This window comes from Pleurodeles waltl, chromosome 7 (assembly GCF_031143425.1).
Source record: "Pleurodeles waltl isolate 20211129_DDA chromosome 7, aPleWal1.hap1.20221129, whole genome shotgun sequence".
Classification (NCBI taxonomy): domain Eukaryota; kingdom Metazoa; phylum Chordata; class Amphibia; order Caudata; family Salamandridae; genus Pleurodeles; species Pleurodeles waltl.
The window spans coordinates 1,500,987,778-1,500,994,172 of record NC_090446.1 but is presented as its reverse complement, the minus strand read 5'-3'; positions in this window follow the sequence as shown (position 1 = coordinate 1,500,994,172).

The following is a 6,395-nucleotide window of genomic DNA, read 5'->3' as shown; positions in this document are numbered from 1 at the left end:
TGCCCCAGGGCACTCCAGCTAGTGGAGATGCCCGCCCCCTGGACACAGCCCCCACTTTTGGCGGCAAGTCCAGGAGAGATAATGAGAAAAACAAGGAGGAGTCACCGACCAGTCAGGACAGCCCCTAAGGTGTCCTGAGCTGAGGTGACTCTGACTTTTAGAAATCCACCATCTTGCAGATGGAGGATTCCCCCAATAGGATTAGGGATGTGCCCCCCTCCCCTCAGGGAGGAGGCACAAAGACGGTGTAGCCACCCTCAGGCCTCGTAGCCATTGGCTACTAACCCCCCAGACCTAAACACACCCCTAAATCGAGTATTTAGGGGCTCCCAGAACACAGCAAGATAGATTCCTGCAACCTAGGAAGAAGACGACTGCTGAGCTGAAAAACCCTGCAGAGAAGACGGAGACACCAACTGCTTTGGCCCCAGCTCTACCGGCCTGTCTCCCCACTTCTAAAGACACTGCTCCAGCGATGCTTTCCACAGGGACCAGCGACCTCTGAAGCCTCAGAGGACTGCCCTGCATCTAGAAGGACCAAGAACTCTCGAGGATAGCGGCTCTGTTCACCAAAGACTGCAACTTTGCAACAAAGAAGCAACTTTGAAACAACACGCGTTTCCCGCCGGAAGCTCGAGACTTGGCACTCTGCACCCGACGCCCCCGGCTCGACTTGTGGAGAACAATCACTTCAGGGAGGACTTCCCAGCGACTGCAAGACAGTGAGTAGCCAGAGTTGACCCCCCTGAACCCCCACAGCGACGCCTGCAGAGGGCATCCCGAGGCTCCCCCTGACCGCGACTGCCTGCTTCAAAGACCTGACACCTGGTAAAGGCACTGCATCCGCAGCCCCCAGGACCTGAAGGATCCGACCTCCAGTGCAGGAGCGACCCCCAGGTGGCCCTCTCCCTTGCCCAGGTGGTGGCTACCCCGAGGAGCCCCCCCCCCTTGCCTGCCTGCATCGCTGAAGAGACCCCTTGGTCTCCCATTGATTTCTATTGAAAACCCGACGCTTGTTTGCACACTGCACCCGGCCGTCCCCGTGCCGCTGAGGGTGTACTTTCTGTGTGGACTTGTGTCCCCCCGGTGCCCTACAAAACCACCCTGGTCTGCCCTCCGAAGACGCAGGTACTTACCTGCTGGCAGACTGGAACCGGGGCACCCCCTTCTCCATTGAAGCCTATGCGTTTTGGGCACCACTTTGACCTCTGCACCTGACCGGCCCTGAGCTGCTGGTGTGGTAACTTTGGGGTTGCTGTGAACCCCCAACAGTTTGCTACCTTGGACCCAAACTTGAACCCCGTAGGTGGTTTACTTACCTGCAAAAACTAACAAACACTTACCTCCCCCAGGAACTGTTGAAAATTGCAGTGTCCAGTTTTAAAATAGCTATTTGCCATTTGTGTGAAAACTGTATATGATATTTTGCTAATTCAAAGTTCCTAAAGTTCCTACTTGAAATACCTTTCATTTGAAGTATTACTTGTAAATCTTGAACCTGTGGTTCTTAAAATAAACTAAGAAAATATATTTTTCTATGCAAAAATCTATTGGCCTGGAATTGTCTCTCAGTGTGTGTTCCTCATTTATTGCCTGTGTGTGTACAACAAATGCTTAACACTACCCTCTGATAAGCCTACTGCTCGACCACACTACCACAAAATAGAGCATTAGAATTATCTATTTTTGCCACTATCTTACCTCTAAGGGGAACCCTTGGACTCTGTGCATACTATTCCTTACTTTGAAATAGTGCATACACAGCCAGCTTCCTACATATACCAACACAATATTTATCTCTACATGGTATTTAGATGTGATGTTAGGAAAAGTATATCTATACTTCTCTATATGCACATACCTCTCAATATTCTGTCCTCAATATCCTTATGCCACAATATTCTCGGGGTTAGGAGCGCAGATTTAATGTTTGGACGTAGCTCAGGGTCAGGCCCCCCTAGAAATACAACTTTGGCTATGGGCCTGTGTGGCAGCTGCAGTAAGTAAACAGTAGAACGTGCAGCAGAGCGAGCAGAAAGTGCAAGAGGCACAATGAGAACTCTTAATCTGCTGCTGACAAACGATGCAGCAGCAACCAGGTGTTACAGTAGCTGCAGAGAGATAACCTTGAGCTTGCTTGGGGCCTAAAGTGTGAGCGTGCCCCACCATAGAGTCCAATGTATAAACTTGCGCCGGCTACTGAGGCCCGTCTGACAGATGCAGCATTTGGCACGAGCGTGCGCTTGAGATACTCTTGGCTGCTGTGTAATCTGGGTAGCGAGAGGGCTGCCGGGGCTTGAATTATAAAATAGTTGTGATTGTAGATGGACTTAAAACACCATGTCGGCAGTGTAAGATTTGCACATTTGTGCCCTTTTGTGCCTTTACTTCCCAGTCAGCCATGATGATGATGTCTGTGCCGTTTATAAGTGCTGTCTGGAGACTCACTCGTCGCCAAACTGCGACAATTGAGACAGTTCTTCTGAATGACATATAACACGCAGACAAAGGTGTGGGCAAAGCAGATTCATTCTCCATTTTTCATGCAGCAAATCCCATCTTCAGCCCCTGGGGTCAGTCACCAACAGACTCCCATGAAATGCTGAACAAGAACCTCTACCCCATGTTCCATTAACAACATTGTAAATACAACAGGTTACTATGTGACATTCCTTAAATTATGCCATTATGCCACGTAATTTAAAGTCCATTTGGTTAAAAATTCTATCACACAAGCACAGGAACATTGTGAACGAACAGAGTACGAGCAGCTGTAGTTCGTTCCACTTGTGTTTTATTGGAGATTTTGTTTGTGCAAAATGCAGCTATACATCCACAAAGGGATGTGAAGATGCATTTCACACTATAAGTTTGCACTAAATTCCATATTTGCATTTTATTTAACACAAGTATTCTAAAAATATGCAAAAGTAAATTCCACAAATTTCACACACCCTTAATGAAATCTGGGTCTAATAATTTGTAATCTTGAAATACAATTTGTTGCACAGGGATGTTTATTTTGTGAAAATCTCTTTATTGACATTTAGAACAGAAACAATTAAACAGTCATTGCAACAAAGTGGGGAAGGTAAAAGGAAAAAAGGAGGCCTATGAGAACGGGTGGTTAGGCTAGAGGAGGAAAGAGAGGGGGAAGGGAGGGTCAGCACAGCCTGAAATATTGTCTTGATGACCACTAAATCACCTAGTGCCTGCACTTCTTGGGCTACTCTAACAGGGGTTCATGGCGGATGGCAGATGCAGGGCTGACAGTTGATTGGGTGTTCCCCAGTGCGGGGAGGAGGGTGCCTTTTGCCGAAGATTTGAGTGGAATGGATCCCATATGTCTTTGGGTCGTGAGGGTGGAGGCATCAGGTCCCATAAATTAGTCAGTTGCTCCTGGCAAAATGCCACATCTCTTAGCTACACGTGTACAGTAGGGCGAGGTCACCGTCCCCAATACATGGCCACCCTGCGCTTGGCCGATAGCAACAGCATGGCTGTAAGTAACTTGACATTTGATGGCGAGTCCTTAACATAGCCCAGCAGTTCCACAAGTGTTAGACGGGTAGGCATGTATCTAGTGATTATGTGGATGTTCGAGAACACCTGCTTCCAATAGAACGTGACCCTCAGGCAAAACTAAGTAAGGTGTATAAAGGAGGCTTTGGGTGTTGCACATCAGAGGTAGCATGAGTTAGGTCTGAGCTCCATACGGAACAACTCTTATTGGGGAGCGGTAGAGTCGGTGGAAGAATTTGAAGTGTATTAAGTGCAGTTTATAATTTAGGGAAAGCACCAGGAGCTGATTACAGCAGTATGTCCACTGTTGGTTGGTGATAGTGGGGGTCTATGTCATCCTCCCATACAATGCATGCCCTCTGCACATGTAGTCTGCATACTGATGTAGAGGTGGGTTATCAACTTGTGTGGTGAGGGAGATATAAGTATTTGCTCCAGGGTGAGGAATGTCAGTGGGGGGCGGCGTGAACGTGTCATGCAGAGCTCGACAGGTGGCTCTGAGTTGATAAGAGTAGCGTATCAAGCGTGCTGGGGTTCGGGGAGGAGGAGGGGTCGGGAAATGAATAGGTCATCAAGATAAAGGTATGAGAATGTTACAGTGTTGCGGCTGCAAGCCCTCATTCTAGCGACCTCATCCTGAAGAGGTGGGACATATGAGTTGTTGCAGAGTGGGATGGAGGGGGCGTAGAGGTAGGGCAGACAGGCCCAATTTCTCAGTACCTCCCACGCCCAGCGCACTGTGCCTACGTTCACCCTTGGGGTCTTGTATCGCGCATAAAGCACAATGGATCTGGGCCATGGAGCTGCGCAATCCTTTTCAATGTCGACGTGGGGTTGAAATGGTATTAGGTGTATTAAATCATCTAAATAAAGGGCCTGTGGGCATAAGGTGTATAGTTGCATATTGTGAGCTCCCAATCCACCCTGAGCGAGCGGAAGGGTGAAAAGCTCCCATTTCACATACAGCTGTTTACTAGCCGAGATTGTCATAGCCGTCCATATACGCTTAAACAATTGGCAGTTAGAGGGATAGGTATGTTGAGAAAGAAGTAGAGGAACTTAGGCAGGACCACCATCTTGGCTATTGGTATTCTGCTGGCTAGGGATAGTGGAAGTTTAGTCCGCAGCGGTATTCCTTCTTCTAGCCAGGTGATGGTGCGGCCATAATTTGTATGCTAGATTTCACTGGGATCAGGCGGAGCCAGATACCTAAATAGCTCACTGGGTCTGTGGCCCAGGTGAACTGGTATTCTGCTTGGAATGGGAGTGTACTGTCAGTGAGGGAGAACAGGATGGATTTGGATCAATTTATCTGAATGCCTGACAGGCTGCCATAACGTATCACTTCTTGTGTGATGGGCCTCAGAATTTGGCATGGGTTGCAGACATATAAGGTGATGTCATCCACCTTATGATGTCATCCACATACATCAAAACTACTAGCCCTCTCATAATGAAGCCTAGGGCTAGTAGGGGCGGCAGTGGTCGGTGGACGGTGGACCAGGGGCTCCATGGCTATCGTGAACAAAATCGGTGATACGGGGCAGCCTTGTCTCATACCGCGTGTGATCCAAAAGGGAACAGACACCATCCTGTTCACTCTTACCTGGGCGGTGGAGAGGGTATAAAGTTGTTGTATTTGTCAAACGAAACATGCACTTAAGCCAATGCTCAAGAGCAACGGGAACAGGTAGGGCCACTCCAGTGTATTGAACTCCTTTGTGGTGTCTAGGAGGGCGGCAATAGCGAAGACCAAAGTGGCAAGATGATGCATGCAGGTGAAGATAGTGTGGAGATTGTGCCGAGAATAAAGCCTGATTGATTGGGGCGGACTCTCTTGGGGAGGAGCGGCAGTGGTCGGTTAGCAAGTATCTTTGTAAAAATGTTGTTATCAACATTTATCAAGGAAAGTGGTCTATAAGAGTCACTTAGTGAGGCCGGTTTATCTGGTTTAAGCAGCGTCCTGATGACAGCCTCTCTGAGCAGTGGGGGCAGCTTGCTAGTCTTGAGGGATTCAGCATACATTGGCAAGAGGTTCAGTGCCAGCATGAGGATAAATTCTTTGTAAAAAGCGGTGGTAGGGACGTTCAATCCCGGAGCCTTTTCACCAGGTAGGCTCTGGATAACTTGTATTATCTCCTCAGTTGTGATGGGAGAGACTAGGTAATCGCGATGGGCTCATGTCCGGGACTGTGCTGACAGAGTAAAGATCGAAGTAAAAAGAGGAGCTCCGGATGGGAGGATATGTGATAAGAGTTCCTATCAGCAATTCTGTCACATGGGACGAAACGCGTGGTGGTTGGAAAAGGCCTGTGAGTGTCTTTCTCAGGCGGTCGCCCTCCCCATAGTGACGGGCTTCCGAATCGCGGTACAGATAGGATACCTCTCTGTTAGCCTCCTCCGTGTAATACAAAATCTTAGGACGGATTGTGGTTAATGGTGAACTGTCCCCGAAGTGTAAATAATCTGTCTCAAGATTGCGTATATCATGCTGCAGAAGTGAGAGTCTCCTGCGTATGGGCCTACGCACCCTCACCTGTTTCAATATACAGGCTCCACGTATGACAACTTTAAAGGCTTCTCGGAGCATACAATGCAACTGCACAGTGCCTGCGTTATGGTTGAAATAGTCATCTATCTCCTTGCAGATATCCTTGTGGAACGTGTGGTCATGGAGTGCATTCGGTGGAAATCGCCAGGTGAGGGGGTGGGTGGTTATTGGGGGATAGACAATTTTAGCTTTACCAGGGCATGATCTGATAGGGTGTGAGGTAAGTGTGACACTCCAAATGTCCACGTCTGGACATTGTGGTAGACCAGCCAGCAATCAGTTCTGGACCAGGCATTATGATGTATTGTGAAGCATGCGCCCT